The following is a 24,315-nucleotide window of genomic DNA, read 5'->3' as shown; positions in this document are numbered from 1 at the left end:
TAGGTATAGTGCTAGGCTTAGAGTTAGGTCTAGGCTGAGAGATAGGGTTACTCTTAGGCTTAGAATCAGGATCAGGGCTAAGGCTAGGGTTAGGTTTAGGGCTAGTGTTAGGGTTAGGTTTAAGGTTAGGGTTAGGGTAAGGGTTAGAATACGTTTAGCATTAGCATTAGGGTGAGAGCTAGATTTAGGTTTAGGGTGAAATTTAGGGTTAGGGCTAGGGTTAGGGCTAGGGTCAGGGCTAGGATTAGGTTTAGGGTTTGGTTTAGAGTTAGTGTTAGGGTTAGTTTTAGGGCTAGGGCTAGGGCTGGGGTTAGAGTTTGGGTTACCATTAGGATTAGGGTTAGGGCCAGGGCTATGGCTAGGGTTACTGTTAGGCCTAGGCTCAGGGATAGGGCTGGGGTTAGAGTTAGTGTTAGTGTTAGGACTACGTTTAGGGTTGGGGTTAGGGTTAGGGCTAGATTTATAGGTTGGTCAAGGGCTAGTGTTAGAGTTAGGGTTGGGGTTAGGGCTAGAGTTACAACTTTGGCTAGGATGAGGGTTAGATTTAGGGCTAGAAATATGTTTAGGGTCAGGGTTAGGGTTAGTGCTAGTGTTATGGCTAGGGCTAGGGTTAGTTTTAGGGCTAGGTTTTGGGCTAGGGCTAGAGTTAGGGTTAGAATTAGGATTATGATTAGTGTTAGCGTTAGGATTAGGGCTAGGGCTAGGGTTGGGTTTAGGGTTTCGTTTGGGGTTTGGGTTAGGCTTCTGTTTAGGGCTAGGTTCAGGGATTGAGTTAGAATCAGGGTCAGGTCTCAGGCTAGAGTTAGGGTTAAGTTAGGGCTGGAGATAGGGTTATTGATATGGTTAGGTTTAGGGTTACATTTAGGGTTAGGGCAAGGGTTAAATTTAGGGTTATTGTTAGGGTCAGAATTACTGTTATGTCTAGGGTTAGTGTTAAGATTAGAGCTAGGGCTAGAGCTAGGGGTAGGGTTAGAGTTAGGATTAGGAGTACAGTTAGGGTTAGGGTGTGGTCTAGGTTTAGAGTAAGGGTTAGCATTAGGGCTAGTGTTAGGGCTAGGGTTAGTGCTAGTGCTAGGTTTAGGGTAAGATTTAGAGTTAGGGTTAGGAATGATGCTGGGGTTAAGTTTATGGCTGGTGTTAGGGTTAGGGTTAGAATCAGAAAAAGGTCTAAGGCTATGGTTAGGGTTAGTATTAGGGCTAGGGATAGGAGTATTGACAGGGTAATGGTTAGGGTTACATTTCGGGTTAGGGAAAAGGATAAGTTTAGTGTAAGGTTTAGGGTTAGGTTCAGGGTTTTGGTTAGTTTTAGGGTTAGGGCTAGGGTTAGTTTTAGGGTTAGGGCTTGGGCTAGAGCTAACTTTAGGTGTATGAGGGTTAGGTTTGTGGCTAGGATTAGGGCTACGGCTAAGGCTAGAGTTAGGATTAGGAGTACGGTTAGGGTTAGGGCTAGGTCTAAGGTCAGTGTTAGGGTTACTTTTAGGGTTTAGTTTAGGGTAAGATTTAGGGCTAGGGTTAGTGTTAGAGATAGGAATAGAGCTAGAGCTACAGTTAGGGTTAGTGTTGGGTTTAGTTCTAGGGTTAAGGTTAGGGTTAGGTCTAGGTTTAGGGCTAGGACTAGGGTTAGGAATAGGATTAGGAATAGGGTACAGGTTAAGGCTAGGGCTAGGGCTAGAGCTTGGTACAAGTTTTTAGTTAGGGTAAGGGTTAGGATTAGTTTCAGGGCTAGGGCTAGAGCTAGGGCTACACTTAGGGTTAGTTCAAGGGTTAGGTCTTGGTTTAGGATTAGGATTAGGGTTAAGTTTAGGGTTAGGGTTAGGTTTAGGATTAGGGTTAGGGTTAGGTCTAGGCTTAGGGTTAGCATAGGGTTAGGTTTAGGGTTAGTGTTAGGGTTAGACCTAGGGCTGAAGCTAGGGCTCGGGTTAGGTTAAGGTTAGGCCTAGGGTTAGGGCTACGCCTAGGGTTAGGGCTAGGGCTATAGAGATTAGTGTTAGGGCTAGGGATTGGGCTAGGTCTAGGTTAGGGTTAGGGTTAGAATAAAGATTAGGGTTACGGTTAGCACTAGGACTAAAGCTAGAATAAGGGTTAGGGTTTAGTTTAGGGTTAGAATTAGGGTTAGGGCTAGTCTTAGGGTTAGCGGTAGAATCAAGGTCAGGTCTAAGGCTATGGTTAGGGTTAGGGCTAAGTATAGGGTTATTTATAGGGTTAGGGTTACATTTACATTTAGTGGTAGGGCAAAGGTTAGTGTTAGGGTTAGGTTTAGGGTTATGTCTGGGGTCAGTGTTAGGGTTAGGGCAAGAGCTAGAGTTAGATTTATGGTTAGGTTTGGGGCTAGGTCTAGAGCTAAGATTAGGGTTAGTGTTAGGGTTAAGTCTAGGGTTGGGGTTAGTGATAGAATTGGGGATAGTGCTAGGGTTAGTGTTAGTTCTAGGTTGAGGGTTAGGGTTACCATTAGGGTTAGAATCAGAATCAGGTCTAAGGCTACGGTTAGGGTTAGAGTTAGGGACAGGGTTAGGGTTAGGGCCAGGGGTAGTTTAGGGTTAGGGTCAAAATTAGGGTCAGGGTTAGGTTTAAGGTTTAGGGTTTGGGTAAGGGTTAGGGTTTGTTTAGAGTTATGGTTAGGGTGAGAACTAGGTTTAGGGTTAGGGTGAAGTTTATGTTTAGGGCTAGGGTCAGGGCTAGGGCTAGGATTAGGTTCAGGGTTTTGATTATTGTTAGGATTAGGGTTAGGGCTATGTCTACAGTTAGAGTTTGGGTTACTGTTAGGATTCGGGCTTAGGCCAGGTCTAGGGCTAGGGTACAGTTAGGGCTAGGCTCAGGACTAGTGCTGGGGTTATGTTTAGTGTTATGGTTGGGACTAAGTTTAGGGTTAGGTTTAGGGCTAGGGCTAGTGTTATGACTAGGGCTATGGTTTAGTGTTATGGTTAGGGCTAGGGATAGGGATAGGGATTGGGTTCTTGCTAGGACTAGGGTTAGGTTTTGTGTTAGGATTATGATTAGGGTTAAGGTTAGGTCTAGGGTTAGTGCTAAAGCTAGGGTTAGTATTTGGGTTTTGTTTACAGTTAGGGTTCAGGTTGGGGCTAGGGTTAGAGTTAGGGGTAGAATCAGGGTCAGGTCTAAGGCTAGGGTTATGGTTAGTGTTTGGTTTAGGGTTCGGGTAAGGTCTAGGGCTAGGGCTACGACTAAAGCTAGGGTTAGGGTTAGTTTTAGGGTTAGGTCTAGGGTTAGGGTTAAGTTTAGAGCTAGGCTTATAGATAGACCTAGGGTTGTGGCTAGGGCTGGGGTTAGGGCTATGGCTAGGGTTAGGGCTAGGCTTAAGTTTAGGGTTAAGGTTACTTTTAGGGTTAGGGCAAGTGGTAAGTTTAGAATCAAGATTAGGGTTAGGTTGAGCGTTAGTGTTAGGGCTAGGGCTAGGGTTAGGTTTAGGGTAAGGTTTAGGGTTAGGGTTAGGGTTAGGGTTTTAGTTAGATGGACGCCTAGGGTTAGGGCTAGGGTTAGGTTTAGGGGTAGGGCTAGAGATAAAGCTCAGGCTAGGGTGAGTGTTAGGGTTAGGGTTAGGCTTACCGTTAGGGTTAGGTATAAGTCTAGGGCTAGGGCTAAGGCTAGGTTTAGTGTTATGGTTAGGGCTAGGGTTAGGGTTAGGTTTAGTGTTAGAGATAGGTCTAGGTTTAGGTTGAGGATTAGGGTTAATTCTAGGGCTAGGGTAAGTTATAGGGTTAGGTCTAGGCTTTGGTTAGGTGTAGTGTTAGAGCTAGGGCTAGGGTTAGGTCTAGCCTTCGGGTTAGGTTTAAGGCTAGGGCTAGGGTAAGGGTCCAACTTAAGGCTAGGTTAAGTGTTAAGATACTCTTATGATTAGGGTTAGGGTTAGCGCTAGAACTAGAGTTAGGGTTAGTGTTAGGGTTAGGACTAAGTGTATGGTTAGGGTTACATTTATGACTAAAATTAGAGATAGGACTAGAGATAGTGTTAGGGCTAGGGTTAGAGTTAGGGTTAGAGTTAGGGTTAGAGTTAGGGTTAGTTCTAGGGTTAGGGTTAGAGTTAGGGCTAGAGTTACAGATTGGGCTAGGGTGATGGTTAGGGTTAGAGCTAAGATTAGGGCTCAGGCTTGGGTTAGGGTTAAGATAATGATTAGGCTAAGGCTAAGGTTAGGGTTAGTGTTTTGTTTAGGTTTATGGTTAGGGTTAGGATTAGGTTTGGGGTTAGGGCTAGTGCTAGAGCTAGGGTAACCTTTATTTTTAGGTTTATGTCTAGGGTTATGGTTAGGGTAAGGGCTAGGATTCCATGTAGGGCTTGGGTTAGGGTTAGAACTAGGGTTACGGTTAGGGTTAGGGCTCGGGTTACGGCTACAGCTAGGGTTACAGTTAGGTTTAAGGCTAGGGCTAGGTTTTGTGTTAGGGTTTCATTTAGTGTTATAGTTACAGGTAGAGGCAAGCCCAAGGTTAGGGTTAGGTTTAGAATCAGGGTGAGGTCTATAGCTAGGTTTAGCGTTAGGTTTAGGCATAGGCATAGAGATAGGGTATTTGATATGGCTAGGGTTATGTTTAGGCTTAGGGCAAAGTTTAAGATTAGATTTAGGTTTAGTGTTAGTGTTAGGGTAAGGGGTAGGGTTAGTGTTAGGGTTAGGACTTGGGCTCCAACTAAGAATATGGTAGTGTTATGGTTAGGCCTAGGTTTAGGGTTCTGGTTATGGCTAGCACTAAGGCTGGGCCTAGGATTATGGGCAGGGTTAGGGTTTGGGCTAGGGCTAAGGCTAGGGTTAGGATTATGGTTAGGGTTAGGGCTGGTGTTAGGGCTAGTGTTATGACTAGGGCTATGGTTAGGGTTAGGGTCAGGGTTAAGGTTTTGGCTAGGACTAGGGTTAGGGTTAGGGTCAGGATTATGATGGGGTTGAGGTTAGGTTTAGGGTTAGGTATAGGGTTAGGGTTAGGGTTAGTGTTAGCGTTGGAGCTGTAGCTAAAGTTTGGGTTAGTGTTAGTTCTAAGTCTAGGGTTTGTGTTAGGATTATGGTTAGTTTTAGGGCTAGGGTTAGTGTTAGGGTTAAGAATAAGGTTAGTGTTGGGGTAAAGTTAGGGGTAGAACTAAGGCTGGGGCTAGGGTTAGGTTTAGAATTAGGCCTAGGGTTAGGGCTAGGGTTAGGGTTAGAGCTAGTGTTATGAGTAGGACTAAAGTTAACGATATGGTGAGTTATAAGTTAAGGGTAAGTGTTAGCGTCATGGCTAGTGTTATGACTAGGGTTATGGTTAGAATTTGGGTTAGGGCTAAGGTTAGGGGTAGGACTAGGGTTAGGGTTATGATTATGATTAGGGTTAAGGTTAAATCTTAGAGTTAAGATTTGGGGTTAGGTTCAGGCTTAAATTTAGGGTGAGGGCTAGGGTTAGAATTAGAATTAGAGCTAGGTGTTGTGCTTGTGTTAATTTTAGGTCTAGGGTTACATTCAGAATTAGGGTTACTGTTATTGCTAGGTTTAGTATTAGAGATAAGAATAAGGTTAGTGTCAGGGTTAGGGCTAGGGTTAGGGTGATGGTGAGGTCTAGGTTTACAGTAATGGTTATCATTAGGGCTAGGGTTTGGGCTAGGGCTAGGATTAGGGCTTGGGTTTTGTTTAGGTTTAGAATTTGGGTTAGGAATAGGGTTAGTGTTAGGGTTAGTGTTAGGTTTAGGGCTAGGGTTAGGGATTGGGTTAGGCCTAGGGTTAGGTGTAGGTCTAATGTTAGGGTTAGGGTTAGTGTTTGGGTTAGGGTTTGGGTTAGGACTAGGACTAGGGCTAGGGGTAGATCTAGGGTTAGGTCTAGGGTTAGGGTTAGGGTTAAGTCTAGAATTCTGGATAGGGCTAGGTTTATGGCTAGGGCTATGTTCAGGGCTATGGCTAAGTTTAGGGCTAAGCTTAAGGTTAGGGTTAATGTTTATATTTAGGGTTAGGGAGAGCATTAAGTTTAGGATTAAGATTAAGGTTAGGTTTAGGGTAAGATTAGGGCTAGGGATAGGTCTAGCATAAGTTTTAGAGTTAGGGTTAGGATTAAGACTAGGGTTAAGTTTAGGGCTACGTTTGGGGTTAGGGTTAGAATCAGGGAAAGGTCTTAGGCTATGGTTTGCCTTAGGATTAGGGCTAGGGATAGGGTTATTGATAGGGTAAGGGTTAGGGTTATGTTTCAGCTTAGGGCAAGGGTTACATTTAGTGTTAGTGTTACTTTTAGGGTTAGGGTATTTGTTACTTTTAAGATTAGGGTTAGGGTTTTGGTTAGTTTTAGGGTTATGGCTTGGGATAGAGGTAGGTTAGTGTTAGGGTAAGGTTTAGGGTTAGGGTTAGTTTCATTGTCAGGGCTAGAGCTAGAGCTAGAATTAGTGTTAGTTTTAGTGTTGGGTCTAGGGTTAGGGTTAGAATTAGGGTTAGTTTTAGGTTTAGGGCTAGAGCCAGACGTAGGGTTCAGGTTAATGTCATGGTTACGTCTAGGATTAGGGTTAGAATTAGTGTTAAGGCCAGGATTATGGGTAGGGAGAGGGCTAGGGTTAGGGTTAGGGCTTGAGTTACAACTTGGGCTAGGCTGAGATTTAGGCCTAGGGCTAGGGCTAGGGCTAGGGCTACGGTTAGTGCTAGCGTTATGGCTAGGGCTAGGATTTGGGTTAGGTCTATGGTTACTTTTAGGGTTAGAGCTTGGTCCAGAGCTAGGTTAGAGTTTGTATTAGGGTTAGGTCTAGGGGTAGGGTTAGGGCTATGACTAGGGTCAGAGTTAGGATTAGGTTTAGGGTTAGAGTTAGGGTTAGCGATAGGGTGGGTTTTAGGTTTAGGGTAGAGCTAGAGCTAGGGTTAGGGTTAGGTCTAGGATTAGGGTTAGGGTTAGGATTAGAGCTAGGGTTAGACCTTGGGCTAGTGCTTAACCTGGGCTAGGATTAGGGTTAGTGTTAGGGATAGAATTAGACCTAGGACTTGGGCTTGGGTTAGTTCTATCTTTAGGTCTATGATTAGGGTTAGGGTTAAAGCAAGGGCTAGGGTTACTCTTAGGGTTAGGATATGGTAAGGTTTAGGGTTAGGATGAGTGCTAGAGCTATGGCTAGGTTTAGCTTTAGGATTAGTTTTAGAACTAGGGTTAGGGCTAGAACTAGGGTTAGGTTTAGGATAAGGGCTAGGGCTAGGGTTAGGGTTTGGGTTAGATCTAGGGCTTGTGCCTGGGTTAGTGCTAGGGTTATGTCTAGGGTTAGAATTAGGGCTATGGCAAGGGCAATGGTTTGTGTTAGGGTTAGGTCTAGGCTTAGGGTTAGGGTTAGGGTCAGGTCTAAGTCTAGGGCTAGGGCTAGGGTTAGTGTTAGGGTTACATCTAGGGTTAGGGCTAGGATTAGGTCTAGAGCTAGGGCTAGGGCTAGGATTGGGGTTAGGGTTTGGGCTAGAGTTAGGGTTACAGTGAGGGTTAGGCTTAGAATTATGGTTAGGATAAGGGTTAGGATTAGGGTTAGGTCTAAGGCTAGGGATGGGGTTAATGTAAGGGTTAGAGTTAGGTGTAGATTTAGGTCTAGAACTAGAACTAGGGCTAAGATTAGGGTTAAGGCTTGAGATTCATTTAGCGTTAAGGTTAGGTTTAGGGTTAGGTTTAGGGCTAGCGTTAGGGTTAGGGTTAGAGTCAGGTCTAAGGCTTGGGGTAGAGTTAGGGATAGAGTTATTATTTTTATTGTTTTTTAAATTTTTTTATTTAATTCTTGTTCAAGTACAGTTTTCTCTCTTATATTCCCGGCCCTGCCTCCCCCACAGTGCTCCCCACTTCTCTCCCATTCCCACCCCCACCTTAGTTATTTTCCATGTATCCTTTATACTTGTTCATGTGAGTCTTTCCCCTTTTCCCCTGTGATTCTCTCCACTCTCCCCTCTGGTCCCTGTCAGGGATAGAGTTATTGATCGTGTTACGGTTAGGTTTACATTTACAGTTAGAGTAAGGCATATGTTTAGGATTAAGGTTAATTTTAGGGTTAGCTCTTGGGTTAGGGTTAGGACTAGGGCTAAAGCAAGCTGACGTTAGGTTTAGAGTTAGGGTGAGGTCTATGGTTAGGGTTCGGGCTAGCATTAGAGATATGGCTAGGGTTATGGTTAGGTTTTGGTTTAGGGTTAGGCTTCCCATTAGAATTAGGTTCAGGGCTTGGTATGCAAGGAGGATTAAGATGGCGACAGAGTAGCGACGAGGGAACCCAGCTCTCGTGCATCTGGTGGAAGGTCCGGGCAGATCTACCAAAGAACAGCATAATCAGCCAACAGTTCCCCAACATTTGTGGAAGTGGGAGACCAGAGAGTGTGATGGAGGAACCAAGCAGCGGCAGGTCGGCAAAGAATCCAGAAGGAGACTGAAGACAAAAGAGGCCGCAGGCTGCGCCTGGCCCGGGCACACCCAGGGCAGGCGAACTCTGGTGGAGCGTGAGTACCGACGAGAATTGGCACGCAAAGGGGGCTGGCACCATCGGGGGTGGGGGGGACACAGGAGCCCCGTCGGAATCCAGGGCTGGGGCGCCGGTGACAGAGTGAACGCTGGAGAACCGGTGGACCGACAACACACTCCGTGGGAGAGAACTGACTCCTCCCTCTCCGTCTAGGCAGGCAGATTAGTACCGGGCAGAGACCTGTGGGCTTAAGTTAACATAAAGGGTGGCAACTGCGGACACTGCGGTCGCAAGCCCGCCAGCCCGCCAGCCCGCCAGCCCACCAGCCCGCCAGCCCGCCAGCCCACCAGCCCTAGGGATTTAAGAAGGACTCTGTCATTGCTGGTCTCTTGGGATTGGGCTGGGCTGAGAGACAGGCTTTGTGGAGAAGTCTCTATTGGGAAAGCCTGGGTCGTGGGGAGAAGGATGGTGCGGGATACCGCGGGACACAGGCAGCCTCAAGGGGCTGTGCGCGACCACAGACCAATCAGCAGCCTGCTAGCACGCGCCTGCAAACCTACCCTCAAAGAGGCGGCAACCAGAAAAACCGGGTTGGACAGTTTGAAACCGAAAAAGAGAGGGTGCTTCCTTTTTTTTTCTTTCTTTTCTTTTTTCCTCCTTCTCTAGTGTGTGTGTGTGTGTGTGTGTGTGTGTGTGTGTGTGTGTGTATTTTTCCCTTCCTCCCCTTTTTTCTCTTTCTTTTATTTATTTATTTGTTTTATTTTATTTTTTAAATTATTTTTTAATTTTTTTTTCTTTTTCTCTTTCAACCTCTTTTGTAATTAATCTTATATATTGTAAACTGTATTGTTGCTCTATCTTTCAATACTCTGTCCCTCATTTCTTTTCCTTTTTGTCCGGTTTTAGTCCTTCTGTTCTTCCCAAATTTTCCGCTTATTCCCCTTTTCTCCTGACTTTTGCGTGTGAGTGTGTCTGTATGTGTGTGTGTGTGTCAGATTGTTTGTTTATGCGTTGCTTAGTTTTCTTTTGAGGTGTATTATTATTATTTTTGCATTATTCTTACTCCTTTTTTTCATTTCAAGAATATCTTTGTATCCCACCTCTTTCTGTACAGGTTTTTTACTCCTGGCTGGGTATACTGTACTACCTGACAGGTTCCCACTGCTCCTTCCTCCACAGTGTTTTGCTGATTTTCTATACCTCACGTGCTTTCCTTTGCTATACTACCCAAGCTCTATAATTCCCATTTGGACAGATCACATAGAATTTATCACTTGAGTGTTCCTCTAATATTAGTGTAAATAAGGGCTGTTCTGTACAACAGTAATACTTCATAACACATCTCTCGGACCTTAGACCACCTTGTAGGTGCCTGAATTCTATTAATCTATTTACTGACGCGCTACACCCAGTTACTAACCTGTACTGTCACCTTACCTCAAATCTGACCACCCACAACCACACTGCTTTCTAGATACAACTCACAAGCCCCCCCTTCTAACATGACACTTAACTTATGCCCGCCCTTTCCTAACAGTGGTAAGCTGGGTTGAAGACCACGGTTAACTCTATACATAGCCTAGAGATTGTCTATTTCTTCTCTGCCCACTGTGTCTGTAAATAACATAAAATAACCTTCTGCTATCATAAACCATTTTGCCTCCCCCACAACTGATCACACACACACAATAAAGAAAGGAGTAGGTGGAAGCGGGGAACAACAAGATACCTGCATAAGACTGCACCGGTGACTTTCACAGGTATCCTACCACAGAAGTTCACACCATAAACCCAGCGAACCAGAAAAGATCAATTTAAGAAGCTGAAGCCAACAAGAAGAGCAACACAAACGATGGGAAGACAAAGAAACAATCCTCAAATGAAAGAAAAGGAGGAAGCCTCAGAAAGAATATTAGATGAAATAGAGGCAAGTCAACTATCAGATGTGGAATTCAAAGCACTGGTTATCAGGAAATTCAAAGAGCTTACAACGAGCTACCAGAAACTACAGGGGAGCTACAATGAACTCTCTGCAAACTACACCAACATGAAAAAGAAAATAAAAATCATCAGTAAAGGCCAAGAAGAAACGAAGAATACAATTTCTGAACTGAAGAACACAGTAGAAGGTATGAAGAATAGAATGGACATGGCAGAAGATCGCATAAGTGAGATTGAAGAAAGGTTAGAAAAAATCTCCCAGACAGACCACATAATGGAAAAGAGAATCAGAAAAAATGAAGAGAATTTAAGAGAAATGCAAGACAACATGAAACGTAATAATATCCGAATAATAGGAATTCCAGAAGTAGAGGAAGAGGAACAAGGGATAGAAAACCTACTTGAAAGAGTAATAATGGAAAATTTTCCTAAGTTGAGGAGAGATAAAGTCACACAGATCCAGGAATCACAGAGAGTCCCCAGCAGGTGGAACCCAAAGAGGCCTACTGCAAGACACATCATCATTAAAATGGCAAACCTCCAAGACAAAGAGAAAATCCTAAAGGCAGCAAGGGAGAAAAAAGAAGTGACATACAAGGGGGTCCAATAAGGCTGGCTACTGACTTCTCAACGGAAACATTCCAAGCAAGAAGAGGATGGCAAGAAATATTCCAAGTAATGAGAAACAGAGGCCTACAACCAAGGCTATTGTACCCAGCAAGGCTCTCAATTAAGATAGAAGGCCAAATAAAGAGCTTCCAAGACAAAAGAAGTCGAAAAGAATACCCTTCTACCAAACCAGCTCTACAAGAATTACGAAAAGTGCTCCTTTAGGAAAGGAAGGAAAAGAGAGAGACAGAGAGGAACACGGGTACATAAATGGCAATAAATAAATACCTTTCAATAATAACCTTAAACATAAATGGATTAAATGCACCAATTAAAAGACACAGAATAGCTGAATGGATAAGAAAGCATGACCCACACATATGCTGCCTACAAGAGATCCACCTCAGGTCAAAAGACCATCACAGACGAAAAGTGAAAGGATGGAAACAAATTTTCCAAGCAAATGGACAAGAAAAAAAAGCCGGGGTAACAATTCTCATATCAGACAAAATAGACTTCAAAAATGGGGCCATAAAGAGAGACCCAGAAGGTCACTTCATATTGCTCAAGGGAAGAATCCACCAAGAAGACATTAACATCATAAATATATATGCACCCAACATAGGAGGACCCAAATATATAAGAAAAATCCTAGAGGACCTCAAAAATGATATTGACAGCAACACAATTATAGTAGGGGATTTTAACACCCCACTGTCAAAACTGGACAGATCTTCCAAACAAAATATCAACAAAGATATTGCAGCATTAAATGACACTTTAGATGAAATGGACCTAATTGATATATATAGAGCCCTTCACCCTAAAGAAGCTAAATACACATTCTTTTCAAATGCACATGGAACATTTTCCAAGATAGACGACATGATAGGACATAAAACGAGACTCAACAAATTTAGGAAAATAGAAATCATACCAAGCATTTTCTCTGATCACAAGGGACTGAAATTGGAAACCGACCCCACAGGAAAAAAACAAAAGTACCCAAAATCATGGAGACTGAATGGTATGCTATTAAACAACGAATGGGTCAAGATAGAAATCAGGGAAGAAATAAAAAAGTTTCTGGAAACAAATGAAAATGAACTCACCACAAACCAAAACTTATGGGACACGGCCAAGGCAGTCCTGAGAGGGAAGTTCATAGCAATACAGGCTCAACTAAAGAAAAGAGAAACATTTCAAACAAACAACCTAACCCGATGCCTCCAAGAACTCGAGGAACAACAACAAAGACAGCCCAGAGCAAGTAGAAGGAAGAAAATAACCAAGATCACAGCAGAATTAAATGACATAGACACTAAAAGCACAATTGTAAGGGTCAATGAATCCAGGAGTTGGTTTTTTGAAAAGATAAAAAAAATAGATAAACCTTTAAGTAGGCTCATCAAGAAAAGAAGAGAGAGGAACCAAATAAACACAATCAGAAATGAAAGAGGAGAGATTACAACTGATACCACAGAAATAGAAAAGATTGTAAGGAATTACTATGCAGAGCTGTATGCCAAGAAATTTGAAAACCTAGATGAAATGGACAACTTTCTAGAAAAATATAATCTTCCAAAACTCCATGAAAAAGAAGCAGAAAACCTGAAAAGGCCAATAACAGCAGCGGAAATTGAAGAAGTAATCAAAAAACTCCCATCACACAAAAGCCTTGGACCAGATGGTTTAATAGGAGAATTCTACAAAGCTTTTAAGGAAGAACTAACCCCTATTCTTCACAGAGTATTTCAAAAAATCCAAAAGGAGGGAAAACTCCTAAACTCTTTTTATGAAGCCAGCATCATCCTAATTCCAAAACCAGAGAGAGACACAACAGAGAAAGAAAACTTCAGGCCAATATTGCTGATGAACATAGACGCTAAAATCCTCAATAAAATATTGGCAAATTGCATCCAACAATACGTCAAAAAGATCATACACCATGACCAAGTGGGATTCATCCCAGGGTTGCAAGGATGGTTCAATATTCGTAAATCAGTAAATGTAATACACCACATAAACAAAAGCAAACACAAACCACATGATCATATCAATAGATGTGGAAAAATCTTTTGATAAGGTACAACACCCATTTATGATAAAGGTATTCAGCAAAGTGGGAATAGAGGGAGCATTCCTCAATATAATAAAGGCCATATATGAAAAACCTACAGCCAACATCATACTCAATGGACAAAAACTAAAAGCTTTTCCACTAAGATTGGGAACAAGACAAGGTTGTCCACTTTCACCACTTCTATTCAATATAGTATTGGAAGTTCTAGCCACAGCAATCAGACAAGAAAAGGAAATAAAAGGCATCCAAATCGGAAAGGAGGAAACAAAACTTTCATTGTTTGCAGATGACATGATAGTGTACATGGAAAATCCTATAGCCTCTACCAAAAAACTGCTGGAACTAATAAATGAATTTGGCAAAACAGCGGGTTACAAAGTCAATATGCAGAAATCAAAGGCATTTTTGTATACTAACAATGAAACAGCAGAGGCAGAAATCAAGAAAAAAATCCCATTCCATATAGCAAAAACAAAAATAAAATATCTGGGAATAAACCTAACCAAGGAGGTTAAAGAGTTGTATGCAGAAAATTACACAACACTGAAGACAGAAATCAAGGAAGACACAAATAAATGGAAACATATACCGTGTTCATGGATTGGAAGAATTAATATCATCAAAATGTCCATACTACCCAAAGCAATTTACAGATTTAATGCAATGCCTATTAAAGTGCCGATGGCATATTTCACAGACATAGAACAAACACTTCAAAAATTTATATGGAACTACAAAAGACCACGAATAGCAGCTGCAATTTTGAGAAAGAAGAGCAAAGTAGGAGGGATTACAATACCTGATATCAAACTATACTACAAGGCCACTGTAATCAAAACAGCCTGGTAGTGGCATGAAAACAGGCACATAGACCAATGGAATAGAACAGAGAGCCCAGAAATAAACCAAACTCTCTACAGTCAATTAATATTCGACAAAGGGGGCAGTAAGAAAAAATGGAGTAAAGGTAGCCTCTTCAACAAATGGTGTTGGGAGAACTCGACAGCTACATGCAAAAAAATGATACTTGAGCACCAACTTACACCATACACCAAAATAAATTCAAGTGGATAAAAGACCTAAATATAAGCCAGGAAACCATTAAAGTCCTAGAGGAGAGCATTGGCAGGAAAATCTCAGACATTCCACGCAGAAATATTTTTACTGATACGTCCCCTAGAGCAAGGGACATAAAGGAAAGAATAAACAAATGGGATCTCATCAAAATTAAAAGCTTCTGCATGGCTAAGGAAAACAGTATCAAGACACAAAGAGAAGAAACTGTTTGGGAAAACATATTTGCCAATGATACCTCAGACAAAGGTTTAATCTCCAAAATATACAAAGAACTCACTGGACTCCACTCAAAGAAGACAAGCAACCCGATTAAAAAGTGGGCAGAGGACTTGAACAGACATTTCTCCAAGGGAGACATACAGAGGATCCAGAGACACATGAAAAGACGCTCAATATCGCTAGCTATCAGAGAGACGCAAATTAAAACCATAATGAGATACCACTTAACACCAGTCAGAATGGCTATCATAAACAAAGAAACAAACAACAAGTGCTGGAGAGGTTGTGAGGAAAAGGGGACCCTAGTTCACTGTTGGTGGGATTGCAGACTGGTACAACCACTATGGAAAGCAGTATGGAATTTTCTAAGAAAACTAAAAATGGACGTGCCTTTTGACCCAGCAATTCCACTCTTAGCAGTATATCCTAAGAACCCTGAAACACCAATCCAAAAGAACCTATGCACCCCGATGTTCATAGCAGCACAATTTACAATAGCCAAGAGTTGGAAGCAACCTAAATGCCCAACGATCGATGACTGGATCAAAAAACTATGGTACATTTACACAATGGAATTCTATGCTGCAGAAAGGAAGAAGGAGCTCTTACTCTTTGCAACATCATGGATGGAACTGGAAAGCATTATGCAGAGCGAAATAAGCCAGGCAGTGAAAAACAAATACCGTATGATATCACCTTTAACAGGAATGTAAACAACAAAACAAACAAGCAAGCAAAATGTAACCAAAGACACTGAAATACAGAACGTGCTGACAGAGTCCAGAGGGTAGAGGGGAGAGAAGCACAGAGTAAAAGGGAATGGACTCACATGAATAAGTATGAAGGACACATGGACAGTAACTAAGGGGGGGGGGCAGAGATGGGAGGGGGGTGGGGAGCACTAGGGGAGTGGCAGGGCTGGGAATACAAGAAAGAAAACTGTACTTGAACAAAAGTTAAATAAAAAAATTAAAAAAAGAATTAGGTTCAGGGCTAAGGCTAGGGTGAGGATTAGGTCTAGGGCCAGGGCTAGGGTTAGGGTTAGGGTTTGGGTAAAGGTTAGGATACATTTAGGGTTACATTCAGGGTGAGGGGTAGAACCAGGGTTAGGGCTAGGATTAGGTTTAGGGTTAGGATTACAGTTAGGGTTAGTGTTAGTACTACGGCTAAGGCTAGGATTAGAGTTTGGGGTATGATTAGGGTTAGGTCTAGATCCAAGGCAAGAACTAGGGTTATGGTTAGAGCTAGGGTCAGGGCTAAGGCTTCTATTAGTGTTAGGATTAGGGTTAGGGTTAGGGTCAGGTTTAGGGCTAGGGCTAGTGTTAGGGTTAGAATTAGGGTTAGGGCCACGGATAGGTCTAGGGTTTGAGTTAGGGTTAGCGTTTAGCTAGAGCTAGTGCTAGGGTGAGTTTAGGGTTAGGTCTAGGGTTAGGCTTAGGTTTAGGGCTAAGGGCAGTGTTAGTGTTAGGGTTAGAGCTGAGGCTAGAGCTAGGGCTAGAGCTAGGATTAGGGTTAGGTTTAGGGTTAGGGTTACATTTAGGGCTAGGGCTAGGGCTAGGGCTAAAGCTAGCCTTAGTGTTAGTTTGAAGACTAATTTTGGGGTTAGGTTTAGGGCTAGTGTTAGGGTTAGGGCTAGGGCTAGGTTTTGGGCTAGGGTTAAAATTAGGTACGTTTAGGGTTAGGGCTAGTGTTAAATTTAGAGTTAGAGGTAGGGCTAGGTTTATTGTTAGGGTTAGGGCTAGAGCAAGAGTTAGGGTTTAGGTTAGCGTTAGGGTTATGTCTAGGGTAGCTTTAGGCCTAGATTTAGTGTTTGTGTTAGGGTTAGTGCTAGAGCTAGGGTTAGGTTTAGGGTTAGGGTTAGGACTAAGGTTTGTTTTAGGGTTAGACTTAGGGCTAGGTTTAGGGGTAGGGCTAGCGTTATGGTTAGGGCAAGGTTTGGTTTAGGATAAGGCTTTGGGTTAGGGCTAGAGTAACAGTTATGGTGAGGGTGAGGGTGAGGGTTAGGTTTAGGGTCAGGGCTAGGCCAGGGTTAGGGTTAAGATTATGATTAGGGTTAGGGTTAGGGCTAGGTAAAAGGTTAGGGTTAGTGTTTCATTTAAGGTTAGGGTAATGGTTAGGGTTAGTGCTAGGAGTAGCTGTAGGGTAAGTTTTAAGGTTCGGGTTTGTAGTAAGGCTAGGGTTACGTTTAGCTCTTGGGTTATGGTTAGGGTTAGAATCAGGACAAGGTCTATGCTTAGAGTTAGGAATAGGGCTAGGGCTAGGGTTATTGTTAGGGTAAGGGTTATGGTTACATTTAGCATTAGAATTAGGGCTAGGGTTAGCAGTAGAGTTAGGTCTAGGGTTAGGTTTGGGGTAAAGTTTAGGGTTAGGGTTAGTGTTAGATTTAGGAATAGAGGTAAAGCTAGGGTTAGAGTTAGTGTTAGCTTTAGTTCTCAGGTCAGTGTTAGCATTACAGCTAAGGCTAGGGTTAGGGTTAGGGTATGGTTTAAGGCTAGGGCTAAGGTTACTATTAGGATTAGTTCTAGAGTTAGGGTTAGGGCTAGGATTAGGGTTAGGTTTAGCTATAGTGTTAGGGTTAGAGACAGGGTTAGGTTTAGGGTTAGGGCTAGAACTAGAGCTAGAGTTAGGGTTAGTGTTAGGGTTAGGTCTAGCCATAGTGTTTGGCTTAGAATTAGAGCTGGATTAGGGCTTAAGATAGGGCTAGGGCTAGAGCTAGGTTTAGGGTTAGGGATAGGTCAAGGGTTAGGTTTAGGGTTAGGGTAAAAGTTAGGATATGTTTAGGATTAGGGATATGTGAGGATCTAGGCTAGGTTTAGGGTTAAGTCTAGGAAAAGAACTACAGCTAGAATTAGGTTTAGGTTTAGGATTAGTGTTAAAGTTATGAAAAGGGCTAGAACTGGGGTTAGAGTTAGGTTTATGGTTAGGATTAGAGAGAGGGCCAGAGCTAGGACTAGGGTTAAGGTTAGTGCTATGGTTAGGGCTAGGGCTAGGGTGAGCATTAGTGTTAGGTCTAGGATTTTGATTAGTGTTAGGGTTAGGGTCAGGACTAGGGTTAATGTTAGGGTTAGGGCTAGACCTAGGGTTAGGGTTAGGGTTAGGGTTAGAGTTAGTGTTAGGTCTAGGGTTTTTGTTAGGGTTAGTCATAGGGTTGAGGCTAGAATTAGATATAGTGCTAGGATAGGCCTAGGGTTATGGTAAGGTTTCAGGCTACAGCTAGGGCTAGAGGTAGGGATAGGTTTAGTGTTAGGGTTAGGTATAGGTTAAGGGTTGGGGTTAGGAATAGGCTAGAGTTAGGGTTCGGGTTAGGGCTAGGGTAAGGGTTTGGGCTAGGGTTAGGTTAAAGGTGAAATCTAGGATTAAGGTAAGTGTTAGCGTTAGGGCTAAGGCAAGGGCTAGGTTTAGGGCTAGGTTTAGGTCTAAGTCTAGTGCTAGGACTAGGTTTACGGTTAGGACTAAGGTCAGTGCTAGGACTAGGGTTAGAGTTAGGATTATGATTTCGTTTAGGTTGAGGGTTAGCTCTAGGGTTAGTGTTAGGGTTAGGGTTTCATTTAGGGTGAGGGGTAGAGTTAGGGCTTGGGTTAGTGTTAGGGTCAGGTCTAGGGTTAGGGTTAGGGCCAGGTCTAATGTTAGGGTTAGGGTTAAAGTCAGGGGTAGGGTTAGGTTTAGGGTAAGGGTTAGGATACGTTTAGGGTTAGGGTTAGGGTTAGGGTTAGGGTTAGGGTTAGGGTTAGGGTTAGGGTGAGGGCCAGGTATTGGTCTAGGGTTAATTTTATGCTTAGGGCTAAAGCCAGGGCTTGGGCTAGGGTTAGGTTTAGGGTTAGGATTAGAGTTAGTGTTAGGGTTAGGGTCATCACTAGAGCTAGGGATACAGTTCAGCTTATGGTTATGCTTGCGGCCAGGTTTAGGTCTTGGGCTAGGAGTATGGTTAGGCCTAGAGTTAGGGCTTGTGCTAGGTTTATGGTTGGGCTTAGGGTTACTGTTATGTTTAGTGTATGGTTAGGGTTAGGGTTAGGGCTAGGTTAGGTCTAGGGCAAGGGTTAGTGTTAGGATTGGGTCTGGGTTTACGGTTAGGTTTGGGGTTAGGGCTAGGTTTAGGGCTAGGGTTTGGTTTAAGGCTAGTGTTAGTGTTAGGGTTAGAGTTACATTTGGGTTATGGCAAGGGTTAAGTTTAGGTTTAGGGTTAGGTTTAGTATTTTGGTCCAGGTTAGGGTTAGGATGAGTGTTACGGTTTTGGCTAGAGCTAGAGCTAGGGTTCGGTTTGTATTAGTGTTAAATCTAGGGTTAAGGTTAGGGGTAGGGCTAGGACTAAAGCTAGGGTTAAAGTTAGTGTACAGATTAGGTACAGGGTTAGTGTTAGGGTTAGGGCTGAAAATAGGGCTGGGCCTAGGGTTAAGGTTAGGGCTGGGGTTAGGGTTAGGATTAGGGTTAATGATAAGATTAGGGCTAGGGCTTGTGTTAGAGTTGGGGTTAGGGCTTGGACAGGGCTAGGGTCAGGGCTATGGTTAGGATTAGGTTTAGGGTTAGGACTAGAGTTAGGGTTAGTGTTAGTGCTAGGGTTAGGGTTAGGATTATGGTAGGGGCTAGAGTTAGTGTTAGGGTTAGGGTTAGGGCTAAGGGTACTGTTAGGGTTAGGGCTAGAGCTAGAGCTGGGGTTAGGGTTAGGGTTAGGATTAGGGGTAAGGTTAGGTTGAGGTTTAGGTCTACGATTATGGCTACGTTTAGGGCTAGGGCTAGGTGAGGGTTAGTTATAGGTTTAGGTCTAGGAATAGGGTTAATTTTAGGTCTAGGTCTTGAGCTAGGGCTAGGCGTAGCTTAAGGTTTGACTGCAGGGTTACATTTAGCATTAGGGTTAGGGGTAGGGCTAGGGTAAGTTTAGGGCTATGGTTAGGGTTAGGGTTAGCTTTAGGGATAGGGTTGTTGATAGGGTAATAGTTAGGGTTACGTTTAGGATTAGGGCAAGTATTAAGTTTAGTGTTAATCTTAGGGCTAGGGTTAGGGTTTTGGTTAGGTTTAGGGTTACGGTTAGGGCTAGGGTTATTGTTAGGTTTAGGGCTAGCTCTATAGCTAGGGTTAGAGTTAGGTTTATGGTTAGGGTTAAGCCTAGGCTTAGGGCTACATCTTGTGTTAGGTTTAAGAGTAGGATTACAATTTGAGTTAGCATTAGGGTTAGGTTTCATGCTAGGGTTAAGACTTGTACTGGGGTTAGTGTTAGGGTTAGGTCTACTGTTAGGGTTAGAGTAAATGGTAAGGCTAGGGTTTGTGTTAGAGTTTGGAATACAGCTGGAGCTAGGGTTAGGGTTAGTGGTTGTTTTAGATCTAGGGTTAGGTTTAGGGCTAGGGTTAGGGCTCAGGGCAGGATTAGGGCTAGAGTAAGGTTTGAAGCTAGGGCTAGAGCTTGGGTTAAGTTTTCAGTTAGGGTTAGGGTTAGGAATAGGCCTAGGGTTAGGGCTAGGGCCATGGTTAGTGTCAGGGCTAGGACTAGGTCTAGGGTTATCGTTAGGGCTCGGGTTATTGTTAGGTTTAGGTTTAGGGTTACCATTAAGATTAGAAATAAGGTTAGTTTTAGGGTTAGTGCTAGAGCTAGAGCTAGCGTCATGGTTAGTGTTAGGATTAGGTGTAGGGTTTGTGCTAGGGTTAGGGTTAGGATTATACTTAGGTTTAGGTCTTGGGCTAGGGCTAGAGCTAGGGTTAGGGTTAGTGTTAGGGTTGGGGTTAAGGTTAGGGTTCAAATTAGGCATAGGTTTAGCCTTAGGGTTTGGTTTGGGATCCGGGTAGGTTTAGAGTTAGGATGATAGATAGGGCTAGGGCTAGGGTAAGATTTAGGGTTAGACATAGAACTAGGGGTAGGCTTACTGCTAGGTTTAGGCTAGGGTTAGGATTAGTGTTAGGGTTAGAGGTTAAGGTAAGGATTACGGTTAGGCTAAGGGCTAGGGCTTAGGTTTTGGTTAGGTTTCAGGTTAGGGCTAGGGCTAGGGCTATGGTTAGGGTTAGGGTTAAGGTTACATTTATTGTTAGAGCAAGGGTTAAGTTTAGTGTTAGGGTTGGGGTTAGGGTTAGTTTCAGGTTTAGGGTTAGGGCTAGGGTTAGTGTTAGGTTTCTGGCTGGTGGTATAGCTAGTGTTAGGGTTAGTGTTAGGTTTATGGTTAGGGTTAGGGCTAGGCTCAGGGCTATGGCTTGGTTTAGGCTTAGGATTAGGATTTAAATTAGAGTTAGAGTTATGGTTAGGGTTTGTGCTAGGGTTACAGTTACAGTTAAGATACTGTTAGGGTTAGGGTTAGGGTTAGCAGTAGACTAAGGGCTAGGGTAGGGTTAGTGAGGGGGTTATGTTTAGTGTTAGGCCTAGGACTAAGTTTAGGGTTAGGATTTGGATTAGGGCTAGGATCATGTTATGGCTTGGGTTAGGGTTAGGTCTAGGATAGGGGTTTGGCTAGTATTAAGGATATAACTATCGTTAGATTTAGGTCTAGATTTAGGTTTAGGGTTAGCATTAGGTTTAGAATCAGGGCGAGAACTAAGGCTAGGGTTAAGGTTAGGATTAGGTTTAGGGTTTGGGCCAAATCTAGGGTTAGGGTTAAGGTTGGGACTAGGATTAAGGCTTAGGGTTTGGGTTAAGTTTAAGGTTAGGGATAGGGCCATGGTTGGGCCTAGGATTATGTTTAGAGTTAGAATTAGATTTAAGGGTAGGGTTGGGGCTAGTGCTAGGGCTGGGTTTGGAGTTCTGGTTATGGTTTGTGTTACTGCTAGGCCCAGGGCTAGGGCTAGGGTTACAGTTAGAGGTAGGGTCTTAAATAGGGCTAGGTGAAGTGCTAGGATTAGGATTAGGGTTAGGCTTAGGGCTAGGGCCAGGGTTAGTGTCAGTGCCCAGTTTAGGGTTAGGATACAGCTAAGGTTAGTGTTAGGGTTAGGGCTCAGGTTAGGGATAGGGATAGGGTTAGGACTAGGGCTAAGGTTAGTGTTAGGGTGAGGTGTAGGGTTAGGGTTAGGGTTAGGTTTAAGGTTAGTGTTAGGGCTATGGCTAGAGTTAGAGCTATGGTTAGGCTTACATTTAGAAATTGAGTTAGGGGTAGGATTTGCTTTAGGGCTATGGTTAGGGCTAGAACTAGTGTTAGGGTTAGGGCTAGAGCTATAGCTAGGGTTATGGTTAGTGTTAGGGTTTGGTTTAGGGTTAGGGTTAGGGTTAGGGCTATCCTTAGGTCTAGGGTTAGGTTCAGGGCTAGGGGTAGTGTTAGGGTTAGCGTTAGGGTTAGGGCTAGGGTTAAGTCTAGGGCTAGGGCTAGGAGTAGAGTTAGGGTTAGTGTAGGATTATTTATGTGGTTAGTGCTAAAGGTAGGTCTAGGGCTAGGGTTAAGTTTTGGGCTAGGGTTCAGGTCAAAGTTAGGGTTAGGGTGTGGACTAGGACTACAGCCAGGTCTAGGGTTAGGATTAGGGTATGGTTTAGGGTTAGTGTTATGAGTAGGGCTAAGGTTATGTTTATGGTTAGGACACTGATAGCGTTAGGGTTAGAGTTTGTAATACAGTTAGGGCTAGGTTAGGGTTACCAATAGGTTTAGGGTTAATGTTATGGTTAGGGGTAGAGCTAGAGCTATGGTTAGGGTTAGGGTTAGGGTTAGGACTGAGCTTAGGGTAAGGGTTATGGTTAAGAGTAAAATAAGGGGTATGGCTAGGGTTAGGTTTCGGGGTAGGGTTAGTGCTAGTTTTAGGGTTATTGTTAGGGTTGACATTAAGGCTAAGGTTAAAAATAAGGCATTGTTAAGGGCTATGGTTAGGGTATGGTTAGTTTTAGGATTAGTGTTAGGGTTAGGATTGGGGCTAGAACTAGTGTTTGGGTTAGTTTTGCGGCTAGGTCTAGTCTTTGGGTTAGTACTAGAAGTAGGATTAGTTTTAGGATTAGGGTGAAGATTAGGTTTAGGATTTGGGCTATGTTTAGAGCTAGGGTTAGTGTTAGGGCTGGGTTTAGGGTTAGGTCTAGTGTTAGGACTAGGGTTAAGGCTAGGGCTAGAGTTAGGGCTAGGGCTTGGGTTAGTGTTAGGGCTAGAGCAAGGGTAGGGTTATATTTATGGTTAAGTCTAGGATTAGGGTTAGAGTTAGGTTTAGGGCCAGGATTAAGGGTAGGTGTAGGTTAAGGTCTAGGGCAAGTGTTGTGTCTGAGGTTAGGATTAGGGTTAGGGCTAGGGTTAGGTCTAGGATGAGGTCTAGGGCTATGGCTATGGCTAGGGTTAAGAATAGGGTTAGGGTAAGGGCTAAGGCTAGGGATAAGGTTAGTTCTAGGTTTTGGTCTAGGTTTAGGGTTAGTGTTATGTCTAGGGCTTGGGCTAGGGCTAAGTGTTCTGTTAATGTTAAGTCTAGGGTTAGGGCTAGGGATAGGGATAGGGTTAGTGTTAGGGTTAGATCTAGCATTAGGATAAAGGTTATGGATAGGGCTGGGGTTAGTGCTATGGCTAGGTTTATGGTTATAGCTAGGATTAGGGTTGGGTGTAGTGATAGGGTGAGCACTAAGGCAAGGTCTAGGTTTAGGGTTAGGTCTAGAGCTAGGGATAGGGTTAATTTTAGGATTAGGTCTAGGATCAGGTTTAGGGCTAGGGCTAGGATTGGGCTAGGTTTTGTGAAAGGGTTAATTCTAGGGTTCAGGATATGGTTAACAGTGGGGCTAGGGTTACAGCTAGGGTTAGAGTTAGGGCTAGGGTTAGTTTTAGGGTTAGGTCTAGATTTAGGGTTAGTGTTGGAATAAGGGTAAAAACTCAGGTTATAACTAGGGTTAGGTTTAGGGCTAGAAATAGGTGTATTGATAGGGTAAGAGTGAGTGTTACACTTAGGGTTAGGGAAAGGTCTAGTTTTTGGGTTAGGGCTAAGGCTGGGTTTAATGCTAGGGTTAGGTTTAGGATAAGGGTCAAGGCTAGAGTTGGGGCTAGAGTTTGGGTTAAGTTTTCAGTTACTGTTAGGGTTAGTGTTAGGGTTATTTCCAGGGTTAGGTCTGGCACCAGGGTTAGTGTTAGGGTTAGGTTTAGGCTTAGGGTTAGGATTAGGGACAGGGTTAGGGCTAGGGGTAGGGCTAGGGCTAGAGCAAGGTTTTGGGTTAGTTATAGGGTTAGGTCCAGGGTTAGGATTAAGGTTAGGGCTAGGGTCAGGGTTTTGATTGGGGTTAGGGTTAGAATGAGGCTTAGTGTTAGTGTTAGGGTTATGTCTAGGATTAGGATTAGGGTTAGGGTTAGAATCTGCATAAGGGCTAAGGCTAGGGTTAAGATTAGAATTAGGGTTAGGGTTACAGTTAGGGTTAGGGGTAAGGCCAGTTTTAAGGTTAGGGTTAGGGCTAGCTTTCAGGTTAGGTTTAAGGTTATTGTTAGGGTAAGTGTTAGGATACATTTAGGTTTAGGTTTAGGGTGAGGACAAGGGCGAGGAATAGAGCTAGGATTAGGTTTAGGGTTAGGATTCCAGTTGTGGATAAGGTTAAGGCTAGTGCTATGATTAGGGTTAGAGTTCGGGTTATGGTTAGTGTTAGGGATAGAGCGATAGCTAGGGCTAGGCTTATGGTTAGAGCTAGGGTCAGGGAAAGGACTAGGGTTAGGGTTAAGGCTTGGGTTAGGACTAGGGTTTGTTTAAGGTTTAACTCTAGGGTGAGGGTTAGGGTTAGGGTTAGATCTTGGGTTAGGGTTAGGGTTACAGCTGGGGTTAGGGCTTAGGCTATGGTTAGTGTTAAATTAGTCATCGAGTTAGGGTTGGGACTTGGGCTATGGTTATTGTTAAGGTTAGGGATAGGGGTAGGCCGAGGGATAGGGTTATTGATAGGGTTAGGGTTTGGGTTATGTTTACAGTTAGGGCAAGGCTTAAGTTTAGAATGAGGGTTAGTGTTAGGGTTAGTTCTTGAGTTAGTGTTTGGGTTAGGGTTAGTCCTAGAGCTAGGTTAGGGTTAGAGTTAGATCAATGGTTATGCTTAGGGCTAGGGAAAGAAAAACTTCTAGGGTTAGGTTTAGGTCTAGGTTTAGGGATAGAATCTGGGTCAGCACCAAGGCTAGGTTCAAGGTTAATGTTAGGGC

This window comes from Sturnira hondurensis, unplaced genomic scaffold (assembly GCF_014824575.4).
Source record: "Sturnira hondurensis isolate 20B ecotype Veracruz unplaced genomic scaffold, ASM1482457v3 Scaffold0004280, whole genome shotgun sequence".
Lineage (NCBI taxonomy): Eukaryota > Metazoa > Chordata > Mammalia > Chiroptera > Phyllostomidae > Sturnira > Sturnira hondurensis.
This window is presented reverse-complemented; position numbering follows the sequence as displayed.